Source organism: Hoplias malabaricus, chromosome X1, assembly GCF_029633855.1.
Source record: "Hoplias malabaricus isolate fHopMal1 chromosome X1, fHopMal1.hap1, whole genome shotgun sequence".
Taxonomy (NCBI): Eukaryota; Metazoa; Chordata; class Actinopteri; order Characiformes; family Erythrinidae; genus Hoplias; species Hoplias malabaricus.
The window spans coordinates 2,261,668-2,288,416 of record NC_089818.1 but is presented as its reverse complement, the minus strand read 5'-3'; the positions used below and the strand labels follow the sequence as shown (position 1 = coordinate 2,288,416).

The 26,749-nt window shown below is 41.9% G+C and overlaps 1 pseudogene; it reads right to left on the bottom strand.

Annotated features, from left to right (window-relative positions):
• The window catches only part of LOC136676052 (myosin-7-like), a 31,083-nt pseudogene extending 5,169 nt beyond the window's left edge, over positions 1–25,914 (bottom strand).
• Positions 25,915–26,749: the final 835 nt, after the last annotated feature.

Genomic DNA, 26,749 nt, shown 5'->3' with positions numbered 1-26,749 from the left:
TCAGAGACATAGAGGGATAATAGGAGACAATGAAAGGGCATGTAGGAAGACAGAGCAGGCATTGTGGAAAGAAAATAGAATAGAGGCAACATAGAAAAGTGGTGAGAATGTATGAGATATTGGGAGTCTTTTTGACATGTAGGAAGACCTAGCAGACATTACAGGAAGTTAGGATAAGTAGAGGCAATATAGAAGGATTAGTGAGGACATATGAGACACTGGGAGCCTTCAGGACATGTCGGAAGACCTAGCAGTCATAATGAGAAGATAGGAGGTGTAGAGGCAACATAGAATAAGTAGTGAGGACATATGAGACATATGAGACTTTAGGACATGTAGGAAGATTTTCCAGACATAGTGGAATATAGACGACAAAGTGGGATGATAGGTGACATAGAGGTACTTCATGACATGTAACAAAACATTGAGTCTACATAGAAAAAGTAGTGATGACAAGTCAGACATACTGTTATGGAACAGGGTGAAAAAGATAAATGTGTTCTAACTGTTTTGTAGGTACCCCTTGTGAATTCCAAGTATTTTACTCCCTTCTGCCAAAAGATGTCCAGCTCTACTCAAAATTGTTTATTCATTCAAACTCTGTAAGAGTTTATCCTGTTCAGGGTTGCAGTGGTTCTGAAGCCTACCCTTCCTTGGCAGGAACACATCCTGGATTAGGCATCTCAGGACACAACAGTCCATCACAGGACACAACAGACACACCCACATTAGAAAATATTCTCATAGTGACCCAAGTCAGGGTTTGAACCCACAACCCCAGAACACTACAACTGTGCAAAAGTGAATACCTGTTGCACCTTCCACACACACAACATTTTTTTCTGGCATTCATACCAAAAACATACTGTATTTAGCACTGCCAAACAGCCTCCTTTAGTTAATACACCAATCAACCATAACATTAATACCACCACCTTGCTTCCACATTCATTGTGCATCTCCACATATAATACAGATGCACTGTAGTTCTACAATAACAGAGGGTAGTCTATCCATTGCTCTGCATATTTTGTTAGCCTCCCTTTCATCCTGTGCTTCAATGGTCAGGAACCCACATAGGTAGCAAGTCATTCTCAGCACTGCAATGACCCTGAAATGGTGGTGGTATGTTAGTGTGTTATACACATCAGTGCTGCTGATGTTTTTATACCTCTTAGGGACTTGTGTTGTGAGAAAAAACCCACCAGCCAAAAATACATACTACCAAAATAATACCTGCTCTGTGGTAGTCCTGAGGTGGAGCAACAGAGGTTCTACAATACGCACATATACAATCAGTGAACAGTGAGTGTAGAAGGGAGTCATAGGAATATTATGGCTTACCTGTTTATTTACACTGAGCTGCCAAGGTATATTGGCCATTTTACATACCTAAAATACCCATACACTTCAGCGATTTAGAGTTACAGAATGTAGCCCAATTAATGCCTGCACTGTTATTAGTGATTTTAAATATGGTCAGTTTCAATTCTTTTGGAAAAATAATAGGCACATGAACAATCTTTAGCCTGTATTACCCAATTCAAATAGAAACATTTCATTTAACATACCTGCGTCTGCACCAGCATAGTTTGCAAACAAGTGAGCTAGTAGCTTCAGTGAAGATTTTTGATATAGTCCAACGACAGTTTCATTTAATGGATCCTTGTTTTTTACGAGCCAGTTGTCAATGTTGTAGTCTACTGTGCCAGCATAATGAACCAAAGCAAAGTGAGCCTCTGCCTTGCCCTTGACAATCCTTGGTTTCTGGAAGTTGCTGGATTTCCCAAGATGGTTATCATAAAGCTTTGCTTTGAAGGTAGCATCTGTGGCTTTTGGGAACATGCATTCCTCTTCGAGAATTGACATTATACCCATGGGCTAAAAATATGAACTGAGTATGTCAGTAATGAGCTTAAACAGAATGTCACCAGGCAAAACATTAGCAAGCAAGCAAACAAACAAATGGGTGGATGGATGAATGTGTGAATGAATGGCTGCTACAAGCCATTTAAAAGAGCTATTACAAACCTTCTCAATCAGGTCAATACAGGCTTGCAGATCCATGCCAAAGTCTATGAATTCCCACTCTATACCTTCTTTCTTGTACTCCTCTTGTTCCAGGACAAACATGTGATGGTTGAAAAACTGTTGATGTTTTTCATTTGTAAAGTTAATGCAGAGCTGCTCAAAAGTGTTAAACTGTAAATTAGAGAATATATGACATAATTTTAAAATGTATTTAACACAAGAGCACAATCTGACAATTTTTATAGACAGTACAAATAAGTACCAGAACCACAACCACACGTAAGTGAACAAGCTTTTGCTTCTTATGGGTCAAATTAAAATAGGCATTGTCACTATAGTAATTTTATATAAATTAAATCAAGTAAATATGTATATGTTAGGTAAAATAATATGGCTACTCTGTACAGAAGGCAGTAATATAATAATAAAAATAACTATATAATGAAATTAAACCAGTGAGCTTTTTTATGTTTTCTGGTACATACATCAAAAATCTCAAAGCCAGCAATGTCCAGTACACCAATGAAATACTGCCGTGGCTGCTTCGTCTCCAGAGTCTGGTTGATTCTTGCCACCATTCAGAGAAACATTCTTTCATACACTGCTTTGGATAGGGCCCCTACAGCATAATTCACCTGACAGAGCCAATGGTTTAATTTTATACAGTGTTAAACATATTGCTTTTTTTTTTTTTTTGTCTGTTTTCTTTTTACCTGTTGGACATTTTGTCCTTTTGTCACCCACTCATTTCCTATTTTGACTCGTGGATGGCACAAACCTTTTATTAGATCAGCAGAGTTTAAACACATAAGATAAGCAGCTTTATCCGCATCTGGAGAAAAAATCATATTTTAATACTTACAAAGTTATAGTAAAAGTAAAATAGTTAGATTGTCTGTCATTGCAGGTATTTTTCATGTTAAATGATTTATACAAACCTTCAGTTCCATCAGCTTCTGCCTGTTCTTCGCGCTGTTTATGCTTGAACTTCATGTTACCATAGTGCATAATGGCTCCTGTCAACTTATACACAGAGTTTTTTTCTTCTTGATTGAAACCCAATATATCAAATGCATTCTGTGAAATCAGAAATTGAATGTTTATTATTCTTCTTGCTATGGGATAGTGTTAGTGTTGGGGATTAGATAAATGTAATGTGTATTACATAACAGAATGCATTTATACATTTTTTATTAGGTAATATGTATCTTCAACCAAATTATTGTGGTTATCAGTCTACATATAGTATGCAAATACTGCTCCGAACTTACATCTGTTGCAAGTAACTCATCAGCATCATCAATAGAAGGAACTGTAGTTTCTCCCTGAGAGATGAATGCATAATCATAGGGGTTTGGTGTCACTAGTAACATTTCTATTGGACAGAAAGAGGGAATGTACATTTGTGTGGAAAATAGACATATTTAAACGTTGTTAAGATTATTCTACGTCCTTACCAAGAATCTCTGGTTTCTTGTTTGATAAAAAATATGATAGTCTCGTTCTGCCTTTAGCTGAAAGATCACACGTGACTTTTCTAGAAGATCTTAATAGAAAAAAATATACATAAATATCCAAATAAAATGTTACAGAAACTGTACTATGCAGATATAACATTGTGCCCATACTTTACTTAATATCCTTTGGCCATTTTTCAGGAGATATTTTGTTGAGATTACAGATAAAGAATTTGTTTGTCAGTAAATCATTAGATTATATTTAATATACAGTTTCTGACATTTTTCTTTTTTTTTAATTAACATAATAAATATATGGAAGCAAGTATGGGTGCATGGCTTTAAATGATTCTAAATATTTAAAAAATTTGAGAGAAGTTGAAAAGGAGTGAGATATAACACACATGTTTCAATATCAGCTGATGCCAGTTTCCCTCTTGTATCAAAGTGGATTCTGATAAATTTACCCTGAAGGGAAAGATATAAAAACAGATAAAAATAATGAATTTAAATAATTTATAGATAACTGCATTATATTAATAAACATTTACTTACAAATCTTGAAGAATTATCATTTCGGATAGTCTTGGCATTGCCAAAAGCTTCCAGTGCAGGGTTGGCTTGGATAATTTGATCTTTCAATGTTCCCTGGAAAATGTACATCAAATTTTGAAATTACTTTAACCTTGAAATTTAATAGATAATAAATAGATTGTATTTTATTATTTTTGTATTACTTGTCAGAGTAGTTTAACTACTATTTTGTGAAAATTATGTAATTGAAAACCTTATTCTGAGCTACTGAATCCTTCTTTGTGCCACTTGCCGCAATGCTGGCAAAGTACTGAATCACTCTCTTAGTGTTTACAGTCTTCCCAGCACCTGATTCTCCACTGTAAATTCAAGAAAAAATAGGGATGCGTTATAACCCAACTATATTAATGAGCACTTTTACTGTATACAGTATTTTTTTTATTTTGTTGAACCATTAAATATAAGTATATCTACCAGTGGAAGCCTAAAGAAAAATTACATGCACACTACAACAATATCTATTTGGTTCTATTCTAAGAGCCATTCTATTAAAGATTTTTTGGAGTGATTACATATCAAAATACTGAGTATATAATATGAACATTTTGTACAGTAAATCCCTGTTTAATCCCAGAACATATTATTTAAAACACAGGAAAACTGTCCCTTCCCCTACTCTCATCCAGTCTACAGCTGCTGTTAGACAGCTCTTTCCAAAGTTGGGCCTGACAATATACCTGGATGTGTACACTGGTATGGAAAATGCACTGTATTGGATCATAGGACTCTGCAGAGGATTGTGAAAATGGCAGGAGTGATCATCAGGCTCTTTTTACCCACCATTAAAACCACCGACTCCAAGTGCTGCATCTGTATATTGTCTTTCTGTCTTGTCTACAATACATTTGTAAATGTATCCTCTATACTTATTGATGAGTATGTTTTCTATTGGATGTATTTATTGTAAATTTGTGCACTCACCCTATATCTAATAGTTCCTGTATTATTTGCTGATGTTTTGAGTTGTCCTGAAGAATGTCATTTCATTCCAAAGTTATTGTCACGCCCTTGTCCTGTCATGCCTGTTTTCCTCACCATGTGCACTCTTTGCACATGGCTCTGTCTGTTGTTGTCCTTGTCTCCTCCCATGTCCCACCTTTGTTCCGCCTCCTCGTCTGTGTTTCATTTGTTACCCTGCCCCCTCGTTATCTGTCTCAGGTGCGCCTCGTCTGTGTGTTGTATTTAAGCCCCCTTCTCTCACTTCCTCTTGTCGGACATTTCACCTTTGTTTTGTCAGGTTCCAAGTCAAAGTCATGTCGTTTTATGTCTTACACTTTCCTGGTCATGTCGTTTTGTTTCATAAGCCATGTTGTGTCGTTTTGCTATGTTCCCAGTCAAGTCATGTCGTTTTTGTGTTGTTCTCGTTCCTGTTCCTATTCCTTGTCACATTGTTTTTCTTCTGTAGTCTTGTTCTCTTTCTTGTGCCTCTCTATTTTGTTTCTCTGGTCAGTTAGTGTTTCCTTTCCAGTGCTTTGTGTACTCATGGTCTCTGTCTGTGGTCTTTTAGCTCTCTCTGTTCAGGTCTCTTTTTAAGCCCCTTTGTTAAGGTTTATCTCTGTCTGTTTAGTTCTCTCTGTTTAGGTTTATTTGGTATCTGTCTCTTTAGTCTGGGTCTCTGTTTAAGTTTTTCTGTCCAAGTCTGCCTGACTTTGTTTTGTTAACTTTAGTTTAAATAAAGTATTCTGTGTTTTAGCGAGTACGTCCGCTTCCGTCAGTCCGCTCTGTGTTACGTGAGTTATATCAACCAATGAAAAAATAAATACCACTTTATTAAAATAGTACAAACCGGATTCCAAAAAGGTTAGGACACTAAACAAATTGTGAAAAAAAACTGAATGCAATGATATGGAGATGGCAAATGTCAATATTGTATTCATAATAGAACAAAGATGACAGATCAAAAGTTTAATCTGAGTAAATGTAACATTTTAAAGGAAAAATATGTTGATTCAAAATTTCAGTGTCAACAAATCCCAAAAACAAGTAGCAATAAGTGGCTGGAAAAAGGAAATTGAGCATATAACGAACAGCTGGAAGACCAATTAACACTAATTAGGTCAATTGACAACATGATTGGGTATAAAAAGAGCTTCTCAGAGTATCAGTGTCTCTCTGAAGCCAAGATGGTAAGAGGATCACCAATTCCAGCATTGTTGTGCAGAAAGATAGTGCAGCAATACCAGAATGGTGTTACCCAGCGTAAAATAGCAAAGACTTTTAAGTTATCATCATCAACCGTGCATAACATCATCAAAAGATTCAGAGAATCTGGAACAATTGCTGTGCATAAGGGTCAAGGCCGTAAAACTCTACTGGATGCTCGTGATCTCCAGGCCCTTAAACGTCACTGCACCTCAAACAGGAACGCCACTGTCAAGGAAATAACAGAATGGGCTCATGAATACTTCCAGAAAGCATTGTCAGTGAACACCGTCCACCGTACCATCCGCCGTTGCCAGCTGAAACTCTACAGTGCAAAGAGGAAGCCATTTCTAAGCAACCTCCACAAGCTCAGACTTTTGCACTGGGCCAGGGGTCTTTTAAAATGGAGTGTGGCAAAATGGAAGACTGTTCTGTGGTCAGATGAGTCACGATTTGAAATTATTTATGGAACACTGGGACGCCATGTCATCCGGACCAGAGAGGACAAGGATAACCCGAGTTGTTATCATCGCTCCGTTCAGAAGCCTGCATCACTGATGGTATGGGGTTGCATGAGTGCTTGTGGCATGGGCAGCTTGCATGTCTGGAAAGGCACCATTAATGCAGAGAACTATATTCAGGTTCTAGAACAACATATGCTCCCATCTAGACGTCATCTCTTTCAGGGAAGACCCTGCATTTTTCAACAAGATAATGCCAGACCACATTCTGCAGCAATCACAACATCATGGCTACGTAGGAGAAGGATCCGGGGACTGAAATGGTCCAGATCTTTCACCTATAGAGAACATTTGGCGCATCATGAAGAGGAAGGTGCGACAAAGAAGGACCAAGACGATTGAACAGTTAGAGGCCTGTACTAGACATGAATGGGAGAGCATTCCTATTTCTAAACTTGAGAAACTGGTCTCCTCTGTCCCCAGATGTCTGTTGAGTGTTGTAAGAAGAAGGGGGATGCCACACAGTGGTAAAAAATGGCCTTTTCCCAACTTTTTTGGGATTTGTTGACGACATGAAATTTTGAAACAACATATTTTTCCCTTAAAATGATACATTCTCTCAGTTTAAACTTTTGATCTGTGGTTTGTGTTCTATTCTGAATAAAATATTAGAGGTTGGCACCTCCTCATCATTGCATTCAGTTTTTATTCACTATTTGTTTAGTGTCAACTTTTTTGGAATCCGGTTTGTAGGGCATAGATCTTAAAAACCTCAGAACTGTAATATCAACCAATAGAATATATTAATTTAAAAGAGATTTTATTAATAACTTACGTAATCAGTATTGACTGGTTTTCGCGGTCTGAAAAAAAAAATTCATACATTATACATGCTTGACATGACAAATTATAGAAGTTTCAATAATGGAGCAGTTTTAACAAATGAAAATAACCATTTGCTTTTAGCAATATTTTAATGCCAAAATATCATATATGAAATCACTATTCAAAACCTAATCACAGAATTCTATTGTCTTTATGCAAAATATATAAGTGCACCCTCAGACTTGCTTGGCTCAAACACAGATTCACTGTGCTTTCACTGGCTATGTTTACATGCAAATATTTTCCCCAATTGGACTGAATTCATTCAGATTATAGATTCTGTTTGAGGTGTTTATATGTACAGTCCACTCACTTCATTAAAATCACAGTTTATATGTATGCTACAAGTAATCAGAGCTGAAATGATGAACATGGACAGAGTAGCACTTAATATACACATTACTGTGGTTTGCTGTCTTTGAGGCTGCAGGCTACCTGGGCACTTTGAGACATTGGAAGAGAGAGAAAGGTCTTGTGCATGGACAGGCAGTGAGAGCTGGAGAGTTTCTTCTTAAAATAGTTAAAATAGTTTCCCTTGATTTTATAAAAATGTGAGTTGATGAAGGATTTTTTATTTTTTGCCATAGCCACCCCCTTCCCGCCTCCATGGAATCTTAAATGCTCAGTGCCATCTTTGGACAGAATAGATGTTTCCTGTAGCACTGTCAGGTAGCGCTGAGCATTTAGGATTTGGTTAATCCTGTAACAAACTGTAGCATGATATGATGAATGTGTATTAATTCCTAATAAGAAATTGTGACTTTCTGAGAATTTTATTTTTTAAATACCCAAACTTTAGCTCGTTTCGGAGACATCTCCACACAAGCAGATGGAAGGTGAGATAAACCTCCAGAGCAGGCTCGTAAAACCCCCTCCAAGGACCCCTTTTTATGACTTAAGGACCCACAGGGTCAAGAAAAAATTCAGAGAGACACACAGACCCACCTTTATTCCATGTCCTCTTACACCTTTTTAAAGACTGTTAACTCTAAAAGACTCAAACATCCCAAAGTTCTTACCTGGAAAACAAGTGTATATGGGCACAACTGTTTGAAATTAATTCCATTTAGACAATCAAAATGGGTGGGATTAATTTACATGTGTTTATGTCATTTTTGTTTATATGAATGTATGTAGAACCAAGGTAAACACATACTGTGTTATTTGGTTAATAATTATGTAGAACATGGTTGTCTTAATGATATTACTTTGTGTTAATATCTAATCGTTTATATTGCAAAAGTATGATTCAAAATCTTGGAGATTCATTCAAAGGAGATGGTCTTCAAGCCCTTTGTCTTGTCCAGGGTCATAAATTGTATGTGATTTCACTACCAAGGTACAGAAAGCAGCCAATCAGGAGCAAGAGAGGCTCCAATCTTATCCAATCAGTAGTAAAGGCGAGTCTTCTAAACTCTGGTTAAAAACCTGTGGTGCCAAACGACACTTGGGGCGCTTTCTCTTTTAGCCTTTTTCAAGGCTAAAGAGTAAAATGACTTGGGTTTATGAAATGATGTCAGGCGTCAGACTCATGGCTTTCTTAAACAGTCTTGGGCCCTTAAAGCGTGGTCCAGATAGAAACTACAGATTAAGAAAAGCTATAGTTTAACCCTAGCGAAATTTCAACGCCACACCCAGAGCCTGAAGGAAACCTTAGAACTCTGACCCTCAAATGGACGACAACGCCTCCAGACCAGCAACGACAAAGAAGACGGCCGCACTCACCCTCAAAATGATCTTCTGAGATGAGGCCCCAGGAGAGACCTGCTTGGACTGTCTCTCACAAGGCGGCAGATCAACGATGATGAAGAACCCCCACAGAGAACTTCTGAACGCCACCAGCTCCGACAGCTGCGTCTGAAAGCCTTGGGAGAAAAGGAACGCCCGCGGCTGCCACCTCCAAGCATCTGCAATTCTCCAGGAAGTCGTGCTGGAAAGCACCGTCAGCGACATGCTCCCTGTCCATCTCCGGATGCGTAAGGTCACATGGTTTCATGCCTCTCATGGCTCATGGGTTGGTACTGAAAGTTTGCTGGGATAAACAATAGCCTTTCTTAGAACTTAGGACAATAATTATCATAGAGAAATTCCCTCATATATTAATCTTCCTGTTCCCTCATATATCACTGTAATCCATTTTATTATATGAATGTCTAATCAATATTCATTATTTGATATTATCTTTAATAAACCAGTTGTGTGATAAAACCAATCCTTGGTTATTTGTTTGTGTGTGCACCTTTCTTGTATGGAATTATAACTTCTAGTTCAGATTCAATTTCAGAGTCAAGAACCCACGGCGGGTCAATGAGCATAATTCATTAATAATAACTAATTCTAGCTAATTCTGCTGTATAATATGTGAAGATGACCTATTTGTCTAAGCTAATAATAATTAATTATCATTGACTCCGCTATGTAGTGCTTATGCCACCGCAACGTGTGCATAACTATTTCCGCTACAAAACAAACAACAAAGGTTTTAAACTTTCTGTGCTGACAACACAATACATTTCTCATCTTCTTTGATATGCTACATGACCACCTTCCCTTTGGAAAAACTTGCCCTTGATCTGAAATAAAATAATGTTCTGAAATAAAATAGTGTTCTGTGACTTTTATAAAGGAATAAGTATTTTGACACAGTTCTGAAATATACTGGCACTGACTTGGAGAGATATTAACTTTTGCCTAGTTTCTTCAGTGGTCTGCAGTGCTGCCCAGCCTGTGTATCACTTGCTATCAGCCCAGATATCCACTAGTTCTGGCGATGGCACATTTTGGGATTCATCTGGGACAGAGAACCACCCAGTCATGAAAGTGTGACCTACAGTGAGCTGACAGTGCCCGAAATTTTGAGGAAGGCTGCAGCACTTAGCATCATCTTGAAAGTAAATGTTACTGGTGTCCAGTCATTATGGCCACTCCTACACCAAGCCACACAAAGCTTTCAAGTTTAAATGTGGACCAGTTACAGACTGTTATACAAGCAATTGATGATGGTGAAGACGGACTAAGTTAGGCTGACTCGTGTGAACTGTGACTTTATGAAATGATTGTGGATTATTTTAGAAATGAGAGACTGAGAGGCCTAGAAGATGAAGGCATGGCACAGCTTCTGTCCATCAATGACCTGCTCACTGACATTTTAACTAGCAATGTGAGTCTAACTACAAATACCCCAGGAACATCAAATGGCCACTTATCAAACAGGGTATGCCACTCCACCGCATCGCTCTGATGTCCCTCCAGCTTCACCTCGTTCGGAAGATACTGCGTCCATACACACACATCACAAACAAAGGGCAAAGACATTCATCTATTACCCAGGTATCCTACCTCACTGCAATCAGCCAGGCCTGCTATAATGTTGGTGGTGTTTTTTGGGTGTTTTTTGTTTTTTTTTGGGGTGTTTTTTCTGTGGGGTGGGGGTTGGGCAAATCTATCTTCCTACATTACTGATCAGTACAGTTCACAGATGTAGCTGCTCTGTTACCATGTTGCGAATTTAAGTTCCATGGTGTTCAAATCTCTGATGCAGTGTCTGAAATCTCTTGTAGTATCCTTTGAAAAGAACTGGAAGAAAGGTTTATGGAGTCTATTCATTTATAAAATGCTGCAGTTTTAAGGTCTTGGAAGATCTGTAACATTTGAACTCTGACGAGCTTTCGGCCTTTTGTGATTCTGTTTCAGATTTATATGAAGACATTGCAATACTATACACTTAGAATTATGTGTCTCAATGGGGCAACTTCATCATGACGGGTGCTCTATATGTCCAGTCAATAAATGGTTTCTATTTATTCCCTCTTCATAGGTGAGTAATTCTCTTCCTGCGCCATAGGTGAGTAATATATACTTATTTTTTCTGTTTCATTTTTTCCCTTCAAACACACTGTTCCACCTTAAAAGGCCAAAATTCCAAAATTCATTGGAAAAGCTTCAAAAATGGGAGAATATGTTTAAAAAAAAATTAACACATTGAAAACAATAGGGCTTCTTGTCACGCCTACATCTCAGGACTCAAATTCCCAGAATGCACCTGCCAGTCACATGACTACCTACCGGTCTCCCTCACCAGAGTTCTAATTACTCACACCTGTCTGTCTCTCTATATATACCTCACTCTGAGAACTGTTCCCTGCTGAGTATTGTTTTGGTTCTCCCATGCATACAACGCGTTTCCTTGTACTTTGTCTGACGGTCTCCTGTTGCCTACTTCCTGCCTGTGTACCCGATTTACGTCTCCTGTCTTGTCCCTATTGGTATTGTCTGCATTCTCTGGTTTTTGAACTCTGCCTGTTTTTGACTACGATTTTTGTCCATCCTCCGAGGTACTGTTTGCTCCTGTTTTTGATCTTTGCCTGCCTTGTGATTACCCTTTTGGATAACGACATTAAACAGACTGTTAACTGTGTTCCGCGACTGTCAGCTTTCTGTTATGTCCTGACAGAATACTCGGCCAACATGCAGACAGCGGACACAGATGCCGTCAGAACGGCTATCACTAGTCAGGGCCAGATGCTAGGACAACACCAGCAAATGTTGGATAGCGTGACTCAATCAGTTAATTCTCTCGCTCAACAACAACAGAGTCAACAGCTCCAGCTGAAACAAGTGTTGGAGAGTGTTAACGCCCTTGTAGCGCGTATTCCTGCTCCCAGCCCTAATCCCAGTCCTCCTGTAGCGTCTGTCAGTTTGAACTCTCGTTATCCTGTCAGTAAACCGGAGATGTTTGAAGGCGATCCGGCCAAATGTAGCGGGTTTTTATTGCAATGTTCTATATTTTTTGAGAATTCTCCTCCCAGTAATGACCAGGCAAAAATCGCCTTTTTGGTCTCCCGTCTGTCTGGTAAAGCACTTGAGTGGGCCACCGCTATTTGGAACAGTATAGTCAGTAACACGTATCCCGAATTTGTCAATACTTTCCGGGAAGTGTTTGACCATGCTAATGAGGGACGTTCTTGTGGTGAGATCCTTCTCACTCTTAAGCAAGGAGCCCGAACAGCTGCCGATTATGCGTTAGAGTTTCGGACTATTGCTGCTGGTAGTGGCTGGAATGAACCTGCGCTCATTAATGTTTTTCGTAATGGTCTAAATCCAGAAATACTCACGGAACTGGCTTGTCGAGATGACGGATTGACTTTAGATCAGTTAATTTCTTTATCCATCCGCCTGGACCAACTCCTACAAAAACGTCCTCGACCACCGTGTGAGAGATAAGAAGTTGTCAAGCGTCAATCCGCTCCTGGTTTTCTATTTCGCCCGGTACAAGGTCAAGCTCCCTGTCCTAATCCTCCTTCGGATCCTATGCAATGTGATAATATGCGACTTTCTCATGAAGAACGCCTACGTCGTCTCCACGGTGGACTATGCTTATACTGTGGAGGATCCGATCATATTCGTCGTGATTGTACACGCTTACCTCCACGAGTCCGGACTCAAAACCTGGAGAGGAATTTTCGTGCTAATTTGGTGAGTGTACCCACAAAAGGGTTAATATCAAAATCCTTTCTCATACCTGTCAAAGTGTACTGCCAAGGAACTTCTTTTGTCATTTCAGCGCTAATAGATTCTGGAGCTGAAGGAAACTTCATTCAACAATCCCTCGTTACCCGGCTGGGAATTAAGACAAAACAGTTGTGCAAACGGATCCAAGTCCGAGCTTTTGATGGCTGTCCCGTTGGAGGAGATTTCATCTCACAAGAGACAGTTCCTGTTTGGTTCCAGACAAGTTTCTTGCATCACGAATGGCTTTCGTTCTTGGTATTACCCAAGGCGGATTTTCAGATTATCTTAGGACTACCGTGGTTAGAAATTCATAACCCAGCTATCTCATGGAGCCAACGCGAAATCACATCCTGGTCATCCTTATGCCACACAAACTGTTTAGCCCTTAAAAACATTTCTATCCATTCCACTTCAGTGGAGAGTCCAGATTCAACCATGTCAGTAGAAATTCCTCCCGTTTATTCCCAATATTTAGAAGTTTTCAGTAAAACAAAAGCTACTAAACTACCCCCGCATAGGCCATATGACTGTGCGATAGAACTTGTTGAGGGTGCTACCTTACCTAAATCACGTATTTATCCTTTGAATTTAGAAGAAGAAAGAGTCATGGAAGAGTACGTCAAAGAAGCTTTAACACAGGGGTTCATACGTCCATCAAAGTCTCCTATATCTTCGGGTTTCTTCTTTGTCAAAAAGAAGGACGGTGGATTAAGACCATGTATAGACTATCGTGCTCTGAACGATATCACCAAGAAATTTGTATATCCTCTACCCCTTATTCCAGTTGCATTAGAGCAACTTAGAGGTGCTACCATCTTCTCCAAGTTGGACCTTCGTAGTGCATACAATCTAGTGCGAATTAAGGAGGGTGACGAGTGGAAAACTGCTTTTAGTACTACCAAGGGACATTATGAGTATTTGGTAATGAGCTATGGGTTGGCAAACGCTCCATCTGTGTTCCAGGAGTTTATCAATGACATTTTTAGGGACATGTTGGGAAAATTTGTAATTGCATACATTGATGACATTTTGATTTACTCTCCAGATGTTAAAACTCATGTAAAACAGGTCAGTCAAGTGCTTCAGCGGTTAAAGGAGAATAACCTTTTTGTCAAAGGAGAGAAATTTGAATTCCATCAACAAACCATTTCATTCTTGGGATATGTTATCAGTGTGTCGGGTATAGTCATGGACGACCAGAAGGTAGAGGCAGTCGTAAACTGGCCAGTCCCAACTAACGTGAAGGAGCTTCAACGCTTTTTAGGGTTTGCGAATTTTTACAGACGGTTTATCAGAAACTTTAGTTCTATTGCAGCCCCACTTACTGCTTTACTAAAGGGTAGTCCTCATCGTTTGTGTTGGTCTGCTCAGGCCCAAGGTGCTTTTGAACGTCTCAAGACAGCCTTCACTACCGCTCCCATATTAAAACATCCTAACCCTGAACTCCCCTTTGTGGTGGAGGTAGACGCATCAGAGACGGGTGTAGGGGCAGTATTATCTCAACGTAGTGGGGAACTTCCTAAGTTACACCCCATTGCCTTTTTTTCGCATAAATTATCACCTGCTGAACGAAATTATGGTATCGGGGATAGAGAACTTTTAGCGGTAAAGTTGGCTTTAGAGGAATGGAGACACTGGCTAGAAGGTTCTCTACATCCTTTCACAGTCTTAACTGACCACAAGAATCTGGAATATATTCGTTCTGCAAAACGTATGAACTCTCGACAAGCTAGGTGGTCGCTGTTTTTCTCCCGGTTCCGGTTTACCATCACGTTTCAGCCAGGTAATCGTAACCTTAAAGCAGATGCGCTCTCTCGTTTTAATCAGAATGAATCAGAAGAGAAAGGTGAAGAATCAAATAAGTTTATACTACCTTCCTCCGTTTCGGTGGCAGCTATCAGATGGGAGTTAGATGAACTGATTGCACAGGAAAATCGGTCAAAAGGAGTATCTGAATCTTGTCCGGAAGGCAAAACTTATGTACCGCCAGAATTCCGTAATAGGCTGATTACATGGGCCCATTCGTCACTGTCATCTGGTCATCCCGGAGAGAGACGCACTACACAGCTCATTCTAGCACGTTATTGGTGGGGGTCAGTAAGAGCGGATGTACATGAATTTGTAGCATCTTGTTCAGTTTGTGCTCAGGCAAAAACACCTAAAACCCTTCCGGCAGGTAAATTAATGCCTCTACCCGTTCCAGAACGTCCCTGGTCGCATTTGGCGCTGGATTTTGTCACTGACCTACCTCTGTCGGAGGGATTTACTACAGTTCTCACAGTCATTGATCGGTTCTCTAGAGGAGTTAAGTTCATCCCATTTCCTTCATTACCCACGGCCCTGGATACTGCTAAAGCTTTATATACATATATATTCCGTCATTATGGAATCCCAGAAGACATTTTATCTGATAGAGGTCCTCAGTTTACGTCACATGTATGGAAAGCTTTCTTTGAACATTTAGGGGTAAATGTTAGCCTCACCTCTGGATATCATCCCCAGAGTAATGGCCAGTGTGAACGGGTTAATCAGGAGCTGGGAAAGTTTTTACGAATTTATTGTCATGAGAATCCACAAGACTGGTCCCAGTACTTGGTATGGGCAGAGATAGCCCAAAACTCCTTGGTTAACTCGACTACTGGTCTCACCCCATTTCAGTGTATATTAGGTTATCAACCTCCGTTGGCACCCTGGACTGCAGCTACATCTGGAATTCCATCAGTCGACGAGTGGATGAAACGCAGTGAGGAGGTGTGGGAGAAAACTAATCTTCACATCACGGAGGTCCTTTCACGGTATAAGGAACAAGCTGATAGAAACAGATCAAATTCCCCGTTATTCCAGATTGGAGAAAGAGTATGGTTGGCTACAAAGGATATCAGGTTTGAGGGGAGGTGCAGGAAGCTCCTTCCTAAGTATATTGGTCCTTTTCGTATTTCTGATAAAATTAATGAGGTTACTTACAAGTTAGAATTACCTGCACAATACCGTATTGCTAACTCCTTTCATGTGTCTCTCCTCAAGCCTGTGATCTCTGGCCCTTTGAATGAGTTGCAGCCTGACGACGTTCCGCCCCCGGCATTGGACGTTGGGGACTCTTCCACATATGCCGTGCGAGAGGTATTAGATTCTCGTAGACGTGGAGGAACTCTCCAATATCTTATTGATTGGGAGGGGTACGGTCCTGAGGAGCGTTCATGGGTACCAGCAAAGGACATCTATGATCCGGGTCTCGTGTTGGCGTTTCACTCTCGTCATCCTGAGAAGCCGGCTCCCCGTCCCAGAGGTCGCCCGAGAGGATCGGTATCTAATCCCGCTCCGTCCCTTCCCAGGTCTCGATCCAGAGACCCACGTCAATCTCAGTCCTCCGCACGTGCAGAAGTCCATAGTTCTGGTGACTCTGTTCCGCTGGGTGGTCGTCGTCGTGGTCGTCCTCGTTCCAGGCCTCCTCCGGTGTCTTCGGGGGGGGGTACTGTCACGCCTACATCTCAGGACTCAAATTCCCAGAATGCACCTGCCAGTCACATGACTACCTACCGGTCTCCCTCACCAGAGTTCTAATTACTCACACCTGTCTGTCTCTCTATATATACCTCACTCTGAGAACTGTTCCCTGCCGAGTATTGTTTTGGTTCTCCCATGCATACAACGCGTTTCCTTGTACTTTGTCTGACGGTCTCCTGTTGCCTACTTCCTGCCTGTGTACCCGATTTACGTCTCCTGTCTTGTCCCTATTGGTATTGTCTGCATTCTCTGGTTTTTGAACTCTGCCTGTTTTTGACTACGATTTTTGTCCATCCTCCGAGGTACTGTTTGCTCCTGTTTTTGATCTTTGCCTGCCTTGTGATTACCCTTTTGGATAACGACATTAAACAGACTGTTAACTGTGTTCCGCGACTGTCAGCTTTCTGTTATGTCCTGACACTTCTGGTGCAGACTTTGTCTCCACTTCCATCTAATAATAACTTCCACCTAATAACAGTAAACACAGAAAACAATAGGGCTCAGGCTGTATTAAATACTCCAAAAAACATAGGACTTTGCACCTCCTATGCTTACCTTGCTTGCATCTCCCATGTTCAGGGTCTAATTATAAAGACACAGAACACTAAGGCCTTAACCGCGACCATGAAATGGGCAAGCGGAAAAGATGATGATGATATCCATGTGCAATCAGAAAGTAGCACAAATTTTAGCATATTTGAGTAAATATGAGTGTAAGCCATGAAAATCTGAAGGTGAGCAAATTAAGTCTGAATATAAACTGTTAATCTGATTGAGCACAAATATATTTTGCATGAATGCTGTCATGAATAACGAGTGCTATATCAATAGCGCTTTCACATTTTAAAAATATGCTCCTGACATTTGGCATTAAAATAATGCCACTTGTGATCTGATAATAGAAGTATGCATTGATGAACTTGATCTTGATGTGTTCATTTTTGATGTGTTGATCCTGATGTGTTACACGTTTTACCAATTTTAACTGTCACTGAAATAAAATTTATACATTGATTTATTTGCTTGATAGAAGCACTGGTAATGTTTACTGATATTTTAATACTATGGAACTATAGTAAAATTTCTGTAAAGTGCTACACAGTAAGATACTTTATACTGACAGTATTTAATGGTAGCTAAAACGGTAGCAGGTTATGGTACATTTTAAAGAACCTTTTTATACAGTTAATTTGCTAATCACACATTAGAATAATTAGTAGTACATTGAAAGACATTAATGGCAACATATTTTGAATATGCAAAACGACTGAGTGGATCAGACACCACAGTGTTGCTGGAGTTTTTAAAGACCATTCTTTAAAGTGTCCATTCATTGTCCACTCTACTGGATACACTTAAGTGTTTGGTCAAAGTTGTAGATGTAAATGCAGAGACAGTACCTGTTGCTGCACAGTTTGTGCGGGTCGTCCTCAAGTCCTTCATCACTGGACACAGGATGGTGCCCAAAGTACATTGTCGGCTGGATATTTTTGGTTGGTGAACTATTCTCAATCCAGCAGGTCTTTAAAAACTGTAACAGCCCTGTTGTGTCTCATCCACTTGTAACAATACATCACCACCATGTCTGTTTCACTGTAGTCCACTAACGACTGGACAACTAGAGCTTAAATTGTTAATACTTTATAATAGCTAATAAATTGTAGACTTATCATTGACAAATTATTTACATATATTCAAATGTAATGTAATATTTGTTATGAAGAACAATGTTTGCAGTTTTCAAATGCAGGTTATCCAAATAATTTCATCATTATTTTGCATTTTTCTATACAATAGATCATTTCTATGATTATAAATGTAGTTATAAATATTAAAGTTTGTCAGTGCATCACCAGTCATCTGTGTAAATGACCTACTTGTGTAATTGTTTAGCATTTACCTGCTAACATGTACTGGTAGGCATTATCAGAAATGGAGAATATGTGAGGAGGAGCTTCACTTCTCTTTTTGCCCCTGTAGGCTATAACCACTGCCTGATTATACACTGGCAGCCACTTGTAGGGGTTGACAGTTACACAGAACAACCCTGAATAGGTCTTTGAGAGAAAGGTATGCTCATTGTTATGTATTGAATATAATAATAGAAAGGTTTAGTTCATTTGAAGCAAATTTTTGTACTCACATAGATCATCCATGCAGCATAACGCTCTTTGAGATTAAACAGCACAGCTGGCTCATGAAGAAAAGTCAACATAGCTATGTCCTCAATTTTGTCAAATTTTGGAGGATTCTGTTGCAGAATCTGGCTGTCTTTAAAAGTGAGTGTCTGGAGAATTACAAAGAATTCAGAATATTATTAAACTAGAAAGGTGATCTTCATAATCTAGTATTGTGTAATCATGCAGAGACAACTTTCAGTTATAATTCCTTCCTTTTCTGTAATTACTTATACAGTTCATGTTCATGGTGACTCCAGAGCTTACTTTGAATCAGTGGGTGCAATGCAGATGGCATCACACTTTCACAACTACAGACACTTCAATTCATGGCAATCCACATATCAACATGTGTGGAACTATGTGAGCAACAGTACCTGTTGCACCACTGCATTGCCGGTAAGAGATTTGATTAAGAAATGTATACAGAGCCCTAGCCTGATTCCTGGACTGATTCCTGGACTGCCTTTCTGTTCTGAATATAAGACTAATAAATTACACTAAAATTATATTAATATTAATATAGTGTAGAAGCAAGGAGGTGGTCATGATCAATCATAAAATTATCACCACCTCCTTGTTTCTACACTAAGGGTCCATTTTCTATGGTTAGGTTTACAGACTGTAGTCCATCTATTGCTCTTACAGAGGCTTTGGACCTATGAGCTAATGGAGCAGAGCAAAGATTTTTTTTAATAAAAAAAAACTGGAACTGTATATTCAAATCTTCAGATTAAACTTTGAAAAATATATCAATGTAAACTCTAAACTCTACAATCATTTTGAATGGATATTTTATTCATTTCAGTTGCAGATTTTGTTCAGATTCACAGTATTATTATTATTATTTGTTTTATGTTTTTTCACTGTGTCACGCCTTCGTCCTGTCAGTCTGTTGTCCCCGCCATGTGCTTTATTCGCACATGGCTATGTTTTGTTTATATCCTTGTCTCCGCCCTCGTCCGTGTCATGTGTCACCCGTCCTCGTTATCTGTCCAGGTGTTTCTTATTTGTGTGAGTATTTAAGCCCTATTGTGTCACGTCCTGTTTGTCGTACATTCCTCATTTCTCATTTCTCTTTTCTCATGTCTAGTCGGTCGTGTTTTCGAGTCTGTCCGTCTGTCTCTACAGTTTCTCCGTGTCTGTTTCCCTAGTCGTTGTTTCGTGTCGTAGTTTCTTTTCCTCTCTCGTTCCTTCGTTTACTCTTTAGTCTGTCAGTCCGGTTTGCCCTGTTTAGCTTCCCTTGTTTAATTTAGCCTGCCTTGTTTCCCTGTATGTTTTCGTGCTTTGTTTGGTTACCTCCCTTTATTAAAGAACTGTGTTTTAGCGAGTGCGTCCGCCCTCCTTATATCCGCCCCTCGTTCCTGACAGAATGTACGACCACCAGGACGCAGCTAGCACAGACAGTTACTCTCGGAGACTAGGAGAAGTCCAAGCGTCCATAATTCGTGCAATGGTAGCCTCTAGGACTTCAGAGGAGCCGAATTATGGACAGAAGGACTGCTACAGCGGGAGTTGCCGGCTCCAGCTCCTGCCTGGTGCTATTCCGATTCCTAAACCTGAGGAGTCGACTCGTGAATCGAGTAGTTGCGCCAGCGGGAGTCGAAGGAGCCGGCGGAAGAAGCGTGCTGGAGTTCCCCCCTCGCTGGAGGATTACCCCCTCAGGTCCGGGGAAATTTTTGGGGGGGCGTTAAGGGTAGGGGCTGTTAGCCTCACCTCCGTACCTCTGAGGTCTGAGGCTAACAGGGGCGCACCTCGAGGTGATCTAATGGGTGCGCCTGTGAAACCCCCTAAACCCTTTACAGCTCCAGCGCGAGCCCGGCGAGCAGCACAAACCCCTGTCTTCGTGAGCGCGACGCGCGCCTCTCCTGCCTCCGAGGACGACGTCGCAGGTTCCCCTGCCTCCGAGGACGACGTCGCAAGTTCCCCTGCCTCCGAGGAAGACGTCGCAGGTTCCCCTGCCTCCGAGGAAGACGTCGCAGGTTCCCCTGCCCCCGTGGACGTTGCTGCGGGGCTTCCTGTGTCGGTGATGGCGGCACCCGCCGCTCCAGTGCCCGTGATGGCGGCACCCGCCGCTCCAGTCCCCGTGATGGCGGCACCCGCCGCTCCAGTCCCCGTGATGGCGGCACCCGCCGCTCCAGTGTCCGTGATGGCGGCACCCGCCGCTCCAGTGTCCGTGATGGCGGCGGCGCCCGCCGCTCCTGTGTCCGTGACGGCGGCGGCGCCCGCCGCTCCTGTGTCCGTCACGGCGGCGGCGCCCGCCGCTCCTGTGTCCGTGACGGCGGCGGCGCCCGCCGCTCCTGTCCCCGTGACTGTGGCTACGGCCTCTCCTGTCCCCGTGACTGTGGCTACGGCCTCTCCTGTCCCCGTGACTGTGGCCACGGCCTCTCCTGTCCCCGTGACTGTGGCCACGGCCTCTCCTGTACCCGTGACTGTGGCCACGGCCTCTCCTGTCCCCGTGACTGTGGCTACGGCCTCCCCTGTCCATGTCCGTAGGTCGGCCCGAAGGACTTCAGGGCCGATCCCCAGAACTGTGCCCAGGCTGGTTCCTCAGACTGCCCCACAGACATTAGCCAGTCCTGGGCACCCCCCTGTTATTTTGGTTCCCTTGTCTGTCCTTGTCCCAGTACCCGTGTCAGCCTTTGTCTCTGTCCCTGTACCTGTTACTGTATTCATGTCTGTCCCCGTAAACGTCTTGATCCCTGTTCCCCTACCAAGTCCAGTCCAGTCTCCTGTCCTGTCTCATGTCCAGTCCCCTGTCAGCCCTGTCCAGTCTATGTTTCAACCCCCGGTTCAGTCCCCTGTTAGTCATGTCCAGTCTTCGTATCCGTCCAATGTCCAGTCACCCGTCTTGTCTCCGGTCCAGTCTCTGTTTCAAATCCCTGTCCAGTCTCAAGTCCCGTCTCCGGTCCAGTCTCTGTTTCAACCCTCTGTCTTGTCTCCTGTCCAGTCCCCTGTTAGTCCTGTCCAGTCCCCGTTTCAACCCTCTGTCTTGTCTCACGTCCAGTTCCCGTATCCGTCCAATGTCCAGTCACCTGTCTTGTCTCCGGTCCAGTTTCCCTTCCAATCCCCTGTCCAGTCTCCAGTCCCGTCTCCGTTCCAGTCTAGTGTCATGTCACCTGTCCTGTCTTCTGTCCAGTCACGTACCCCTGTCCAGTCTAACGTTCCTATCCTGTCCAGTGTCTTGTCACCAGTCTCTGCTCCCGTCCAGTCCCAGCACCAAGTCATGTCACCTGTCCTGTCTTCTGTCCAGTCACGTACCCCTGTCCAGTCTAACGTTCCTATCCTGTCCAGTGTCTTGTCACCAGTCTCTGCTCCCGTCCAGTCCCAGCACCAAGTTCTGTCACCTGTCCCGTCTTCTGTCCAGTCCCTGTTTCCATCCAGTGTCATGTCCAATGTCAAAAACCCTGTCAAGTCCCATGTGTCCACTCCTGTCCTGTCCAGTCCGTTCTCGTCTCTTGCTGCCCCCCTTTGTCAGTCTCCTGTCATGTCCCATGTCCCGTCTCGTATATTCGGTCCTGTCGTGTCCCCGGCTCCTGTGTCTGTTCCCGTCCTGTCCTGAGTCCTGTCACCCGTTGGTTTGTTGTCCGTCTTGTTTTCCGTGCCCTCTCCAGTGCCAGCTCCTGGGGGGTTTAGGAGTACGCGCCCGGGAGTTGCGCGTTCTTGGGGGGGGCATCTGTCACGCCTTCGTCCTGTCAGTCTGTTGTCCCCGCCATGTGCTTTATTCGCACATGGCTATGTTTTGTTTATATCCTTGTCTCCGCCCTCGTCCCGCCTCCTCGTCCGTGTCATGTGTCACCCGTCCTCGTTATCTGTCCAGGTGTTTCTTATTTGTGTGAGTATTTAAGCCCTATTGTGTCACGTCCTGTTTGTCGTACATTCCTCATTTCTCATTTCTCTTTTCTCATGTCTAGTCGGTCGTGTTTTCGAGTCTGTCCGTCTGTCTCTACAGTTTCTCCGTGTCTGTTTCCCTAGTCGTTGTTTCGTGTCGTAGTTTCTTTTCCTCTCTCGTTCCTTCGTTTACTCTTTAGTCTGTCAGTCCCGTTTGCCCTGTTTAGCTTCCCTTGTTTAATTTAGCCTGCCTTGTTTCCCTGTATGTTTTCGTGCTTTGTTTGGTTACCTCCCTTTATTAAAGAACTGTGTTTTAGCGAGTGCGTCCGCCCTCCTTATATCCGCCCCTCGTTCCTGACACACTGTCAGATTCTTCTTTTTAAGTTTCAAACTTTTCGCCCTTATCTGGCATGAGAGGTGTGACATCAGCTGAGAGAGTTGTGGCATAATGACTGAGAGCATAATAAAAAAAGGACGGATGTTGTCTGTTTTCACAGTTATAAATTAATCAACCCCTCCCTGGATCACCACCTTAACGTGGTGGAGGGGTTTGCGTGCCTGCCTGAGCCTAGAAGCTATGTTGTCGGGGGCAATAGCGCCTGGTAGGGTCTCCCAAGGCAAAATTGTCCTAGGTGATGGGCCAGACAAAGAGTGATCCATAAAGACCAAGATGAACAGATCAAGAACCGGGACAATACCCCGGGTCCCTCGGGGTATTCTGTGCAGGGTGCTCGGGGAGTATGGGGTACTGGGCTCTTTGCTACAAGCCATCCAGTCCCTGTATAAACAGAGCAGGAGTTTGGTTCGTATGGCTGGCAGTAAGTTGGACTCCATCAGGGCTGCCCGTTGTCACCAGTTCTGTTCATAATTTTTATGGACAAAATTTCTCGGTGTAGCCAAGTGGCGGAGGGTGTCCGGTTTGGTGGTCTCAGGATTCCATGTCTGCTTTTTGCGGAAGATGTGGTCTTATTGACTTCATCGAGCCAGGACCTCCAGCTCTTGCTGGACCAGTTTGCAGCCGAGTGTGAAGCGGTAGGGATGAGGATCAGCACCTCCAAGTCCGAGTCCATGGTACTCAGTCGGAAAAGGGTGGAGTGCTCTCTTCATATGGAAGTGAGATCCTGCCTCAAGTGGAGGAGTTTAAATACCTCGGGGTCTTGTTCACGAGTGAGGGAAAGATGGAGCGTGAGATTGACAGGCGGATCGGTGCAGCATCAGCAGTAATGCGGGCTCTGTACTGGTCCATTGTGGTGAAGAGAGAGCTGAGCAAAAAAGCAAAGCTCTCAATTTACCGTTCAATCAACGTCCCAACCCTCACCTATGGTCACGAGCTTTGGGTAGTGACCGAAAGAACGAGATCGTGGGTACAAGCGGCTGAAATGAGTTTTCTCCGCAGGATGTCTGGACTCTCCCTTAGAGACAGGGTTAGGAGCTCGGACATCCGGGAGAGACTCGGAGTGGAGCCGCTGCTCCTCCACGTCGAGAGGAGCCAGTTGAGGTGGTTCGGGCGTCTGGTCCGGATACCTCCTGGACGCTTTACTGGAGAGGTGTTCCAGGCATGTCCAGCGGGGGAGGAGGCCCCGGGGCAGACCAAGAACTAGCTGGAGAGACTAAAGGTCTCGACTGGCCTGGGAATGCCTCTGTATACCCCCGGAGGAGCTGGATAAGTGGTGGATAATGGATGGATATATTAATCAACGCATAAAGACCATTCTGTTTTGTTTTTTGTTATTTTAAGCTTGCCTTTTGTGAAGATTACCAAAATATAATTTAAGTTTCACATCTGTTGGAAATGGCAAAAGTTATTTTTGCGCTCCATAAAATATACTATATCGATTATTGCAGGTGCATAAAGCAGAAAACTAAATACAAACAATGTAAGATGATTATTGCCTGCATACTGTTAAAAAGTAAATCTTATTTATCTCTATTTATTTAATTTGACCAAAAGTGTCAGCTTCTTTCAGTGTCATAAGCAATGCTTGTGAAACAACAGTCTCAAACCCTCTCTAGAGTCCTCATTCATAAAACTCTGCATGGATTCTGGACTGAAAGTGTGTGCACACACAAAAGCCAGAAGGTAGCATGCACCCATAAAACAATATGGAGACAATGGAGGTTGGAATGACAAAAAAAGAGAAAATTTGGAGACTGTGTGGTAGAAGTTATTGTTTCAGAGCTGAAGGAAAATGTGTTGTTTGGTGGCATTATGGCATTACAAACTAATGCAAGTTAGATAGGTAGCAACATGTGTCAGCAGCAGTAAACAGTGTTAAATCACCTCATTAACCGGCCATTGTTGTTTGGCAAAAAAAATGTAATGATCTCTGAAAACATATCCTATAGCTATAGTCACCTATAGCTAAATTTTGGTAGCAAAGAAAAAGCCATAATGACAGACAGTGCATCAGCTTCTTGCCTGTTTATAGATCTGTGACTCTGTGCAAATGATTATCTTCAACTATAACCAGCCTATAATAATGAACGTATATGGCATGTTTCAAGACAGAATTTGTGAGATAAAATAACATAGATTTAAATAATTTAAATGAAAAAAATCTGAATAAAATACAGAGTGAAATAAAGTAAAGCAAGAATAAAACAATATTACAAATAAAGTAGAACGAGATACAGCAAGCAGTGTATCAAGTGAGTGTCAATCTCCCTTAATTTTTCTTTAATCTTCGTGCATTAATTAAAATTTTTATGTATTATGGACTGATAATGTGTGAGGGTAGTTTGCACATTTACTTGCAGTTCTCTATTTTACCACACGATGTCACTAATGTGTGCTCTGCCTGCGATGTTTTCTTGGCATGCATGTGTCAAATCTTGCTTAAAAATATGTTCATTTTTACCCAAAATACACGTTTTAATTTAAAAGAGACACACACAATTCACCAGTGCTTGACTGGCTTAATTAACAAATTCTTGATTTTTTAATTCAGTCCATGTTGGAGCAGCCCACCCTCTATTTGTTATTGCATACTTACAGATATTACTCCATAACCTAATCATTCACTTATATACATTTAAAAATTTTCTTGCTTCTTATAAGTTTTTGTCTCATATCTTATAAGACTCACTGCAACATAAAAAGCATGTAGTTATTGAACTGACCTTCCCCGCCTCTGTCTGCACAGTCACTTTGTCTCCTTCACGATTGGTGATGGTGGCCATAACAAATTCTTCTATAGGATCAGGCACAAAAACTTCTTTCTTCATATCAAATGGACGAGTCTGTGCCTCCAAGCGCTCCTTTTCAGACTTCCGCAGATAGGAAGCTGCAGCCCCAAACACTGCCATTTCAGCATCTCCCATAGCTGTGCTTGCAATAAATTACTGAAAAAGATAAATACAATATATATTATACAATATACAATATATATATACAATATATATATATATATATATATATATATATATATATATATATATAGAGAGAGAGAGAGAGAGAGAGAGACAGAGCAGAAAGAGTGAAAAAACAGAATAGGTCTCAGGTATACATAAGAGAAATCTAAAATGTGCATTATGATTTTTGCAAGTATATGTATATAAACACCTCTATTATTCTAAACCTATTAGGTCATTGCTCATTACTCCACCCCACCTCTCACCTCCACCCCCACTGCCCAAAAAAGCATCTGTATACTAGCATTCTGATATCCTGCAGCATTTCAATGTAACATATCTCATGTTTAAGCTCCCAGTCAGTAATGACAGCAAGATATCTGTTTTGTGTTTCTAGCACTTACTAGCCCTTCACTCTTCACTCACTTTATTCTACACCAAGCCACCTACAGCCTGCAAGGTCATGGCTTGTTTTTCGACGGAACAATTTACGCATTTTATATTTAACAATCCAAGCAAGATGCTTAAGTTTTATTATCATGGTAACTTTTAAAAACAAATGACACTATAGCTTCTGGAGTGTCGTAGTCACACAGCTCCAGGGACCTGGAAATTATGGGTTCAAGTCCCACTCCAGGCGACTGTCTGTGAGAGGTTTTGTGTTTTCTCCCCATGAACAAATGGGTTTCCTATGGGTGCTCCAGTTTCCTACCTCGGTCCAAAATCACACATTGGTAGGTGCATTGGCGACTCAAAGTGTTTGTGAGTGAATATGTTGCCCTGTGAAGGACTGGTGCCACGTCCA